Source organism: Manacus candei, unplaced genomic scaffold (assembly GCF_025592945.1).
Source record: "Manacus candei isolate 608988 ecotype Guabito, Panama unplaced genomic scaffold, ASM2559294v1 h1tg000033l, whole genome shotgun sequence".
In the NCBI taxonomy this organism is placed as follows: Eukaryota; Metazoa; Chordata; class Aves; order Passeriformes; family Pipridae; genus Manacus; species Manacus candei.
The window spans coordinates 13,474,795-13,488,092 of NW_026138081.1; the positions used below are offsets into that span (position 1 = coordinate 13,474,795).

At 38.2% G+C, this 13,298-nt stretch overlaps 1 protein-coding gene across 9 annotated transcripts in view; it reads left to right on the plus strand.

The window, feature by feature from the left end:
- Positions 1–13,298, plus strand: part of LRRC4C (leucine rich repeat containing 4C) — a 493,770-nt gene that overhangs the window by 387,822 nt on the left and 92,650 nt on the right. For 7 of the 9 annotated variants that reach the window (XM_051791728.1, XM_051791727.1, XM_051791730.1 and 4 more), the window contains 2 exons: positions 1,826–1,910; positions 3,034–3,152. The gene's annotated coding sequence lies outside the window, so the exon portion shown is untranslated. Of the gene's footprint in view, positions 1–1,825; positions 1,911–3,033; positions 3,153–7,091; positions 8,946–13,298 lie in introns of those variants that run through there. The other 2 variants (XM_051791726.1, XM_051791733.1) reach the window with 1 other exon arrangement.

The window sequence follows — 13,298 nt, forward strand, 5'->3', positions numbered from 1 at the left end:
TTGCCCTATAAATATCCCACTTAACTATCTTACAGGATCAAATCCCAAAGGTGGGCATGGGTATAATACAGAACTAGTCCAGAGAAAACATTTCTGAAGTAGGAATGTATAAAATGCAGATGTTTGAAGTTTTCTGCAGCAAGGTAGGGAAGAAGTATCTCAAATGTTTTCTCTGTCTTAGTATTAGCATGTTCTGGAAATAAATTTGTATCTCTGAATAAATTGTCTAATGCATTTTCTCTCTGCATAGAATCATCCTAGTCATGACAAGTTTTAGTTTGTTTTGAGTTTTTGAGGTTTTTTTTACTGACCAGCAGGCTTAATGACTGACTCATATCCTGCCATGTACTGCCTCCCACCTAATACCATACTGACAAGCTGCTGGTTTTCTTCTGTTCAAAAGAAATAAGAAATAGAAATTAAGTCTTTCAAAAAATGCAATAGCCACCAATATCTTGGTATGATTAAGCTGACATGAATGGTGCTGACTCCCTGTAAGATATACTCCCTAACCCTGCAAGGTCACATATGGACCTTAAACACTTCTGTTATATTAGCAAGCAAACAAATAGTGTTCTCATTGGAAAGGCTTTTAGAGATTAAAACATATGGCAGTTAGCTGATTAATACACTTAGACAAAATCTGTAAATCACAGAAAGTTCCAAATCCACGTTTAAGCACCTGAATACCTTTTGAAATCTATCCTAGAGTCTATGCTTGTAGAAGTAAGTCAGGTTTTGTGACATTTTGGTGTTGTTCAGAAAAGTTTAAATTGAAAAATTTCAGCAAGTTCAAATTCTTATGTGAACAAGGAGAATTTCTTTTCTTAAACACAGTATTTTAATGGGAAAAATGCCAATGCCACTCTGCCTACAAACAAGCAGAAAATCCTAGACTATCAAGTTCAACGACCAAACTGCATCTGTCTCTCTAAAAGTATATGGTTCCCGATATCTAAAAGCTAGTTTATTGCAGAATAAATATATAAATTTTCTCAATTCTTTTAGTCACAGATTTTTGAAAACTTTTTTTTTTTTTTAAATATCCATTCTTAATATGTTTTTGACCATAGAAAACCCATGCCAATTACATTTAAACACTGCCATTTGTCATGAGAAACCTGCATGCACACAGATATATGTATCTGTATAAAAATTCTAGTAAAGTGTACTATATGTACTTAAGGACCACAGATGGTTAACTCCTGCTTCCAGACATATGCCTTCATATATGGAGTTATTAAATGTGTTTTCCAAAAGTGATGATTCATTTTCAGTTGGTTCATCTTTGGAAAATGCATTTTAAATGGAGCTGGATTTAACAAATATTGCTATGCCTGCTTCTGAAAATAAGGCCCACTTGTAATATTTTAAATGAAAGTCCATATCCCCTGACCTCCTGATTTTTATAAAATATATGTGTGAATAAGCTATGGAAAAATTTTTGGAAAATTTGTAAACTTCAGCCTCCTATTCTAATTTTCTTAATATTAACCCTTCTTATTGTTCAAAGACTGTAAGTACTGTAATCTTTGGTGCTAAAACTACTTCTATCTCTTAAATTATAGATTTATTTACATTTTCACCTAACACACAAAGGAGTGTAAAGCAAATACTGTTTCAAGGAAATGCAGGCTCAATGTAAGTGAGTGGAAAAGTGCAAAGGAAGAGAAATAGAATGTCTGAAAAACCAAAAAAACATTTGGTACAAGTGTGGATAAAATCCAGACTTCTGTGCATTACCTCTTGTGTTTTTTTCCCTGATCCCAAACTATCCTATAATCATGATGTGCAGCTTCTTAAAACCATGTTTCATCCCTTACAGGTTTTCTATCCTGTTCATCACCAGAAATAATCCCTTAACAAGAAACTCTTCCGTAGATTGTGAAGATCAGATCTGATTCAGAAAGGTGAGTTTTGATTTAAAACTGTACCATACCACCTGGGAATGAAGTTTGGAGAGATGGTAGGAAAACTGAGACTAAAGTATCATTGATTAAAAAAAAGAAATACACTTCAAATAATCATTATTTATGCCGTCATTTTCACCACTTGTGACTGACAGGATTTCCTAACTCCTTATCAGGATTTCTAACATATGGTCAATAAAAAATGAGAGAAGTTCTCAATCACAATTTCCTTCTAGAACTTTTCAAAGTTCTAATGGAGACAAAGAGGTTTCTTTGCATTAAACCTGTTTCCTCTTATTGTCTCCGAAATACAGAGTTACCGTTTCTACTTGCAACCTTTCCAGGGCTTACGTGAAAATCCAGTGCAAATGGGTTTTGGCTATTCTTCCACTTACACCACTTTATGAAGTGAAAGTTATGGAATAATATTGTATTCTTTTTAGAAATGACACCACACTGGTCTAGACAGACTGTTGGTCTGTTCTGCAGTGGCAGTAGCCAAATAAATTCCAAAAGAATTTCAAGAGGCTCATTATTGTCTTGTAATTTTTCATCCATCTCTTTAAGATTATACTGAAAGATGGTTTGATATTTCACATTTCATATACTCTTTAAATGATGTACAGTTTTAAGGGCATGTGGAGACAGAAGGGAGAGCTGAGCACTTGGTGAGAAAATCTAGACAACCCAAGGCTGAAGAATCATTTTTTAACTAACCTATACCATATTTCAGAACATTTGTGAATATAAATATGGTACTTCCTGCCTTCATTCATTACTACGTCCTAAGTTGTTTCCTGACTTTTTATCTGCCTAGTTTAAGTCAACATCTGTTAAAGTACACTTGTATTACAACACATTCAGGGATCTTAAATTATTTAATATCGGATATTTGCTGCTAAGGTACAGAAAAGAATGATAATTATTTAGAAGGGTGGGGTTTTACCCTATTTGCTTCCTTGTATTTTTCCTATTTGCCTTACCTAGTGTAGTGCACATCATACTGTGGTTATGGTGCTATATCATGCACTGATACTACTGTAAAACTTTACTCGCCCCAGTCCAAATAACAGCAAATCCATCCTGTTTAACACACTCAATAAGTATTATTTCTGTTTTACAGGCAGGGTGGCAGGTATGCAGAGAATCATATAATCTATCTTGATGATACAATTCCACTGAGTCCTGGCTATAACACTTTCGATGTCCACATCACTAGTTGCAGTCTTACAAGCACGGAAGGTAAGAAAGTAGGTTCTTACATGTATTATATGCATTAGAGTATTTCAATTCATTTGAATTTAGATAAACCTGAAAAAAAAGTTTATGTTGTTTTCTGTTAGGCAAGGATAAGCCATTAGTGATTTAAGAAAAAAAAATAGAAAAGAGAAAGGAGTTAAAAAAAAAAATCACTGTGAAACTTCATGGGTTTTTTTTCACATTGACCAATAAGTGCTAAGTGGAAATTTGTATGATGTGTAAAATTGGTGCCTCAATGTTGGCCATAGAAGATGCTGAAGATATTTAGTTGAAGTAATTTATTTTAGAAGTACCTGAAAACAGATCTTGAAAATTATGGTTATCTCCTTGAGTAATATTATTTTTGCCAAGAAATTTTCTTTTTTTATTTTTTTCCGTTTTGACAATTTGGTCTTTGTATGCAACATTTCTTTTCTGCCCCAAAGGGGCAAATCTTGCAATTTGCTTTTCACTTTGTCTAAGCAAAGTCGTCTGGTTTCACTCTTTTCCTTAAAATTGGGCTATGCTTATTCAATTACAATGTTTTTCTACTTTTTTATGTACAGGTCAGAATCTCCTTTCGTTAAGTTTTAGCCATGTTTCTCTTCCATCAAATGTCTGAAAATTTTGAATATCTAGTCTTTTCCACTAGTGGCTTCCAGTGCTAATCACACAGAACTACAGAATTTGCCCTATCTGTCAGGAAGGAAAAGGTCCTTTATAATGGTCTATTGTCCATGTTTATTATGTGAAGATTTGCCAGTACATACATTTGAGTTTTGTTATCCTCTCATACTCAGGATTGGGCAATCTTGTTACACTACACCAAAAACAAAGTTCCTTTGCCAGTCTGTGTTCTCTTCACAGTTCACTGTTTTGACTCATGGTGATCTTGGTCCATAAGAGGAACCAGAACTCAGTGGCCTCTGGTGTGTGCTTGGGATTTTGTACCACAGCAGCAGTGGCTATTCTGCATGCTGTATGGTAGCACTGCCAGGGCAGCTTACCCAGACCAGGTAACAGCTGCTCTTAACAGTTGCTGTCCACCTGAGTGTGCTCAGAGGTGGGCAATGAGCATGAAGAATAGTAACTCCCTAGTTTAGGAACTGAACAGAATGCCCTAGGGTATTTCTTCTGTTTCACCTTGTCAGGGCTTGTAAAACATTGCATCGTGTCTATGATCCAATGTTTTCCATGGCACTTTTGAGTATCAGCTCACCATGTTGGATGACTTTTGTGAACTGATATGTAGGGAATTGATATTGTTGGCTGGAAAATCTGCAAAATAAGAGATTTAAGACAATATACAAACAGTATTGTTTGGAGGCAACAACATATGTACTGCAGGAAAAACATAACACAAGTCTCTCCAGAGTTAAGGACAGTCTTTTAACGTTTGATTAATGAATGAGTTATTGTGATAATACCAGAATATTTGTTTTAAGTAGGTTTCACACATAGGTAGTGTGCATGCTTGTAAAACAGATAATGCAATTTATTTTTTTTTCTTTAGTATAAGGACATTTACTTTTTCATGTAGCATGACATGTCATCTTGTAAATATCACAAATTAGGTGACTTTAAATTTATTTTCTAAGGAGCTAATCATGTTATCTCCTGTGTTTACTAGGTGATAAAGCCTAATCGATGTATTAAAAATAACAAACTTTAAGATAGAAGATCATATCATAGCTTAGAGCATATTTTTCAGTCTTGATACTGGATTTGTATTTAGTCAGATCTATGCTAGCAAATATATTATTGTCTATTTAAGTACTGTTATCTGTTAAAAATGTGTATTTTGATGTCGTTTGAATAATATCAAAATTAGAAAATGTACACATTTCTACTGAAAGTAAAATATTAGCTTGTATCAACAGGGATACTGTAGCTATTGCAGATGCTTTTATTAGATGCCCAAAAGTTGTGTCTTCTATACCTGATGCCCATATATTTGTTTAATTTGGTTATAGAAACCTTCATTTTCACTCACAGGCTCTTTAATATTAGCAGGAAAATTTTTAAACAAACAGTAGAGAAAACATATTAGGCAGTGATGTTTTTATTCTTCTGGGAAAAGGAACAAGTTTGTGGTTTTTTGGATTTTGAGTAGTAAGAAGAAAAAGACTCTCATAAGACGTTTGTAGGCCCAAAATACACCAGCAGCATCAATGAATAAGACAGGAATAAAATAAGCTCACCAACTGAGAAAAAGATTGTTACTTGTCAGCAACTTCCTCTCCTATCACACTCACAGCCTTCTCCAAAAATTCCCAAAGACTTTTTTAGCATTCCTGAAAGACTGTTAGTTTTGGGTTATTAATTATTACTACACACTCAGCCTTTCACCCATTGTAGGTAATTTATGTTTGCCATTGATTTCAGTGATAGTAAGATTAGATGCTAAATAATATAACTGATTTAGGGCCTGGTTCCACTTGCTTAACTTATATCTGGTAGAACTTTTCTCGCCAGCAAGCTTGTTGAGTCAGTAGAATAAATCTGAAAGTCAGTGTTAATGATTCAGTAAGTGTTACTTGACTGAACTCAGCTAGCTTATGGATTTTGTAATTCTGGAAAAAACTAATACGACATATAATTTAAAAATTTGTTTTATTTTCAAGATGCCAGTTTCACACTGAAGCTGAAGCCTAAGTAAGCACACCAAACATAATTTGACTATTTGAGAGAGGACCGAACAAAGAGATAGTTATATTATTATATGCATGGAATAACTCAGAGTTATTGCTTAATATTTAAAGTTTGCTATAATTACCATGAAAGCACCTGTCATTCTCTTTTTGGGGCTTGTGCGGAGGAGTTAGATCTATAAATAATTTATTCTTGATTTTGAGAGAGACAAATGCCAGCACATACATCATCTATATTCTGTTTCCATGAAGTGGATAGCATATCTGACCTTATACATGCAAAGTTTTCTGTAAAATTTTTATTGAATTTTGATCTCTGAAAAAAACCAAGACACAAGCCCAATTCTGAGCATTTTAGGTAACATAAATAAGTACATCTAACATAAGTAGATAAGTACATAGTGAACATGGCAGCAATTCAGTACAAATTACAGAACCAGTTTAGAAAACTCTAAAGTGCTGGTCAGACGTCATTCTAATCTAACTGTGTCAGATTTGATAGATGAGCCTAGACATTGTACTCTTGTGTTGCTGTCACTTAACAGCTCACTGGAGCCATGACTTAAACTCACTGAAATCTTGAAGCACTTCAAAGGCCTTTTGCCCTGGAACAACTGCTAAAATGGAGTTTTAGGTAATTTATATGTGTATACAAGTTTTGAACACATACTTATTTCTGTAATTAGAAAATAGATTGTCTTTCCATGCAAATTATTTACATTGCTATATTTTTTGCAGAGGTAATTTTATACCTTGTTTCATATTATTGTCACGCCTCTGCAGTTGTGGCTGGAGTTGATACCTGTGAATACTGCTTGCTCTGTACTTCTTTTGCAAAGGCTTTATACCTCATTTCATTTTGCTGTCATTTCCTCTGCCTCAGAGGCTAGGCTGGTACCTGTGAATGCTGGCTGAACTGTCAGAATCAGGCAGGCTTTTAAGAAAATGAGTTTTGACATTCCTTTCTTTAAGATGATCCCTTGTTTTTCAATTACTGTTTTCTGACTTGGAGATTTCTTAAGGTAACCCTAAGTTTGTTCCCAAACTGTCAAGCAGGTGGCAGCAATGCCACACCAGAGCAGCTCCCAGCCCTTTTCCCTGACATCAAGTGTTAATGCAATTGACCAATCAGTGCTAAGATGATGGGAGGTAATTGGGTAATTGTATTTTACTGATCCCAAGCAGAGAAAAGAAGGGGGGGAGGGAGGGGGGCAGGGGGCGAAGAAGAGGTGGGGGAAAACAAACAAAAAAAAAGAAAACAAAAAGAAAAAAAAAAAGAAAGAGAGAGAGAGAAAGAGGGGAGAACAGAAGGGGAGAAGGAGGAGTGTAGCCAGAGAGAATGGCCCTGGGACATTTGCAAATCCTAGGGTGCCACTGAAAGGAGGGGAGTAACTGAAAGCCAGAGCGACTGAAAAGCGGAGCTCCTCGCAGCAACAACAGCAGCTGTCAGGAACTGGATATATACATACATGCGTACGTACGTGCACACACGGGGAGAATTCAAGCCGAAGCTAATAGGAGGGAGGAAGCGGTTCGACTGTGCGAAGGGCTATGCATATCAGGGATGAAACGAAAAGCTGAAAGAAGCGGCTGCGCTCCTGGGACTGTGTCATCTTGGAAGGGAGGGAGGCAGGAAGGAAGGAAGAAAAGGGGGAAGATAACTGGCGTGTGGAAGAAGATGGGAGACTAACTCACTGCTGTGCAGAAGGGAAATCCAACTTATACATCTGAAATACACCAGGCTGAGCTTGGAAATGAGACCAGATCTGCATTGAAACAGAGAAAAGGAGGAAAAGGGAGGTTGAGATGGGAGAGCTTTTATCCTTCCTGTCTCTCCTTCCATCTCTCTCCTCAAAGAAGAAATAGAAGTTTATCCGTCTCAGTGCTGCTGGATCTGTATAGCTGCTGGACAAAAGATGGAGAGGAAGCTGAAATGAAAAGCAAAGGGTGCTTCTGAAATTTACAGCTAAGAGGACGAATCACGTCTTCCCGAGCGTCTTTGTGCCCCATCGGGGGAGTTTTAACATCAGAAGGATTTTGAGAAGGGGGGGGGGGGAGGGGGCAAAGGCGAGAGTGGGCGCTAAAAACACCCGTCCCAAGTGCTTAAAAAATAACGAGATGATGGATTTCTTCTTGACAGCTGGTGGGAACCTTGAATTTTTCTCTACTCCCTCTCTCCTTCATATAATTTAATGTGAAATTATGAAAATGCAGAGGAGTTGGAGGATAGGCAAAAGGATATATCGTGGAGTTTGAAACAAGGAGAGGGTGCTGATGCTGTGGATTGCTGGCTTCTTGCCGAAATCAAAAATCCAATTGCGCACTGGGTTGTGATTGGAAATCTAATCAGATCTTTGGAGAGGGGGGAGAGAGACTAAAAGTTTATTGTTTTGGCAGAGAGAAATAAAAATTTAAATACAAAAGGAGATTTTTTTTTTCTAAAGGAGTGTGGGGGAATAGAGAAAAAGAAGAATGGGAATCCCCATTCTAATGTGGAGACACATGGATTGGATAATTAATAGTGCAGCAAAGAAGGGGGAAAAAGAAAATTGCCTGGCAAGACCTGGATCTTAAGTGTCACAACAAAATTACATTAAAAGAATACAGATGGAGGATTGCTTAAAAAGAAATACAGCCCATTCTGCTCTCCAGAGAAAAAAAAAAAAAACAAATAAAGAGCAATGGGGAGCAGTGGAGCCAGAGAGGCAGAAAACCTTAGGAAAAGGAAACTAAGCAAAGGATCCACAGTGGAATGAAAAGTTTCAGAAAGGAGAAGGACCATTCCTCCTCTGCAAGGATTTTTTTTTTTTCCTGTTATTTGAAACCACTATTCTCCAGTGAAGGCAAACATCAACATTACCACTACGGCAATTTTAAGCAGAAAAGTTGAAAGCCACAGAAATAAAGGACAGAGAAGAAGAAAGTAAAATTGCCAGTGGGGGAGAGTTCAGCAGTGTTGGGTTGGATTGGCACCTGTGTGGACTGAAATTTCTGGGAAATTGCAATTGGATATCCTTTATTTTTATTTTCTTTCTTGTTTTTAGTTTTAGTTTCATTGCTGAAATGAAATAGTTTTCTAACCCCTCCCCCACCCGGGTTTTTCATAATCACTCGGATTTCCAGCTGGATAGTCTTTGAGGATACAGTGAGTACACTTTCCTTTTTATTATTTTTTGGAAAAGGAAATATGCTCCATTGCCTCTCTTCTTTCATCCTTATTCCTCTTTTCTCGGTCTTTTCTCCCACCTGAATAAAGAACCTGACTGTATTTTGATAATGGCTGGAGGGGGGTGGTTTGGAAGAGAGAAGGGAAGGAACGAGGATAGAACTGAATTCTCACAGTAGCTCAGATTCCTGTTAGTAAAATTCAAGCCCTTGTAGGGTGTTGCAGGCACCTGCCAGTGTGTCCTTATAGCATGTGTAAGTGTTCACTAGCAAAGAAATCTTTTGAGAAAGCCCTTGCAGTGAATGGGGGGTGCTGCCTGATTGCCAAGTCTCTACAAGCGGATGCAAGTTGCATAGAATTGGATGCACAGAGGGGGTTTATTTATTTAGGGATTGTTTGAAATAGTTGAAGGTTCTAATTAAAATGCTGGTACCCAGTCTAACATTGCAGATCAATATGGAGTATTAACAGGAAAATTTTATAATCAAGCAGGGTGGTGAAGGATGGCTTTTGTCAGGATTGTGGGGGGGTGTAAGGCAGGGGCTTTTAATGGATTTTGAGGAGACAGCTCTGAGAGAAATGGTACATTTTACTCTCCATTGCTAAGAAAGGACAGTAACAGGCAGAGAGAGGACATTCTTCTATTAAAGGGGAGTTTTGGAAACTGCTGTTTTAGCCACTTGTCCCTCCAGATCTCTTAGGAAATTCTTTGTGATTTTTTGGTGAATCCTTCGGGTCCCCTAGGACTCTCATGGCAGTTGAAGGAGACTGATTGTAAAGCAGTGAGAGGACATTGAGGTGTTAGAAGATTTTTGTTACTGGGCTGATAATGAAAATAGTTAAAAAGTGGCTGGTAGATGGTGGGGTTCACAGATTAGCAATGATGTGTAACAGACCAGTAAATATCTCCCTTCCTGGAGAAATGTAGTGTGGGGGTGTGGAATAAAGAGAGGATAACATGGTGTTTAAAATAGAGATCCATGTTTTCCTGTGGGGAAGTGATACTTCCGTCCCCTCTCCTGGCATGACTGCGTAGTCTGTGGGTAGGGACTTTTCTTTCCCTTTCTTCCCCTTCTATCCTCCCTCACCTCTGTCCTCTTCAACCTTGGCCTTCACAAGTAAAGGCTCCAGCTGAAAGTATTAGGCCAAAACTGGTGGAGAATGAAAGGGAGAAAGCTAATTAAATGAGCCATTGAACAGAAATAGATTTATTTTTTTTTTGGCAGGCAGGGTGCAGAACTACCTTTGCCACTCATTTTGCTTTTCTCTAGCTACAATATTCTGGAGAAGGGGAGAGAAAGCAGGAGTGAAAGAAGTGATGGTAGAGCCAGATTTTAGTGCTTTTTTTTTTTTCTGGCAGCATTTCTCGCTTCACAAGCTTCCTGCAAACCAGAGCTCTAACTTCCCTGGATAAATGCACAAATTAATATTAGCCTCCTCCTTTCCCCCCCAGCCTTTCTCTATTCACTTACATCACTACTGTTACTTCATGTAAATGTCCTGAATCTTTTGGCATAGTGGAAATGAGAACTTCTGCCTCTCAAAGGTGTGCCATGTGCTTCTGTTTGGAGGTCATGCCTCTTAAATGTTGGCTACTTGAAAAAGATTAAGATTTAGGGTTCAATTCTGCTCATAAGGAAATCTCTTGGAGTTTTTGTTTGGACATATGAACAAATCAGACCCTTTGTACTGTAGTGTTCAGAAAAAGAAGGAAACAGGCACAGCAAAAATTTTTCCTTCCAGCTCCAATTACTCTCATCTTTCTCAGTATAGCTAAATCCCTTTAGTATGAAGTGGTTTAGCCTCATTTATTTCTCTGGGCACATGTTTCCTGGTGGGACACTAAATGGGTAATAAGTTTTTTAGCATCTGAAAATGAATGCAAGACTCTCTTGTCCATTCCTTCATGTATCATTATAAGTCTGTGCCCTATTGTGGGCTATACTTACATCAGCAGTTGCAGTAATAGAACAGCTAAATTTATGTTAAGCTGCTGCTCAGTAATTACTGAAGGAAAAAGAAGCTGGCTAAGGAAAAGGCATTTCCAAGCTTTTCCCTGGATTGCTGTCAAGTGAACACATAAACAGAAAATTTGATAGCGCAACTCCAGTTTTTGACAATAGAAAGCTGACATAGGTACCCCATTCATTTTGTTGAGTAACTAGGCAGAATTATTTTCTTGATATGATAAGAAAGCACTGGGAAAATTTAGTCACCAGTTTGGGCTGAAATAGGCAAACCTTGTCAGCATTAAAAAGCTAGGGATGCATGTCTGCTTCCAAAGAGGCAACAGCTTCACACTTCAGTGAATCATTCACTTAATACACTAGCCAAAAGATACATGGAACAACCCAGATTTTAACTCATTCGATGTCAAGTGGGAATGAGTATAACATTTCTCAGGATTTTTGCTGGGGCTTATCCAGAGCCCAAAGGGCTGATCATAAAATATACAGCCAAAAACATAAATCCAAGTATCCACCTAAATGAGGAGCAGTAAATCTCAAGCAGAGGCAAGAGCTGGCTGTCTCTGCTACTTCCCTCACACGTGTTTGAGCACAGATGTATCAGTCAGTAGTACATGCTGGTCCTGTGGGCTGTCTCCTCTGCAAACCATGGACCTTTTTGGTAGTGACCACAGGCAGCTGGGATTTTGACACTGTACCAGGAAAAATTATGTGTGTATTTAGGCTCTAAATTCTTGTACAGAAAGAAAGATAAAGCTATATTGGAGGGTCCTGCTCTGTTTGTTCTAATTGTTCTCCAGGTCAAAGATCACATATGTAAACTTCAGGTATTCTTGGCAAACTGTAAGTTAGTGCAAGGGGGTGGCTACTCTGTGTCTTTTCTCATATCAGGTGTGATTTGCTCTGATCTGGAATTGAAGCAGGTTCAGTTTGCTGGAGTGGCAAATTTTGTGTCATAATATCTCCTAGCCTGATACCATTGACAAGTGAAAAATGGACTTTAAGATTAGGTGAGACCCAAGAAAAAAGGCTGTAGATGTGAGCCAATACAAGCAAGTGTGGGACTGGTGAAAACCAAAGGGATTCCAGAGGTGTTGCTATGGCTTCCTATATATAGGCTTTAAAATTATTTGCCTGTGACCTAAAAAGCTGTCTCCCATTTGGCATGAAGATTGTTGCTGTTGCAGTATGTGGCAGGAAGGTTTTGAATGGGGCTTGGGACAGGATTTTAGCACATTTTGAGAGAGCTTGGTGCTGGTGGACACTCACAAGCCAGGCTATCCAAGTTGCAATATATTCACTGAAGGACTGCACTTTGCACAGCAGCAGTGTGCAAGAGCTTCCATCTTGGTCTTGCCAGAGTGGCTTCATGTTGGTTTGGAGCTATGTCTTTGTCTGTGACGGCTAGTGAGGGAATGAGGAGAGAAGGAAGGGTGCTGGAGTTAGTGTTGTTTTCATTCTGGGATGAGAATTACTCCGAAGACATGCAATTAGCACCCACTAAGTAACTTCTATAGTGGACAAGCTGACTGGGCTTCAAGATACTATTATCAGGGGGCTTTTATCCCCGTTGCCAGCTGCTCTATGGAAAACAAGCCTCCTTCAGCCCACCCAGCCGGAGCCATGCTTGTCTGGAAGGCAGCCATGCAGCATGCTTGAGTCTAGCAGATTGGACAAGGAGCTGCCATTGGAAAGGGTCCTACCTCTATTTCTTGTAATGGCAGAAGACTTGGGGATTAGCTTGTGACATGTTAGAGTGGTTTATTTAATGATGCAATTCAGAGGAAAAAAAAAAAAGGTACCTGTACTATCACAGTCATTTTTTTTCTCCTAAGAGGTAGAAATGGGGAAACAAGAGGGGAGATGAGTATGCTAGTGGTGCGTTTTAATTGCATATTCACAAGCTGCAATACATAGAAGTGAATTAATGCGTAGTTCCTGGTAGGGGGCCTGGATACTTTGCTATCTGTTAGCGGAAAAGGCAAAAATCAGACGCTTGTGCATGCACACAATAAAAGAGAAACAGGATTTACATTTGGTATCCAAGGAAGCAAGAGCAGAATCCTGCAGAGCTTTCTGTTCATTGTTTAAATGTTACCATAGCAATATCTCAGGGCACAAGTTATATGTTTTCCACTTCTGCAGTTGAGCTTTCCTTTTCTCTCTCTCTCTTTCTCTGTACCTCTCTCTCTCTCTCTGTGTCTCTCTGTTTCTCTGGATATTCTAAACAACTAGGAGTATCTCCACAGAACTTTGCACAGCAATAGAGAATGGTGGTTGAAGGCTGTATTATCTGATGGTATATGTCTGTCTGTCTGTTCTTCACTAACATTTGCTAATATGTTCAAAATCCAATTGGGGTGAA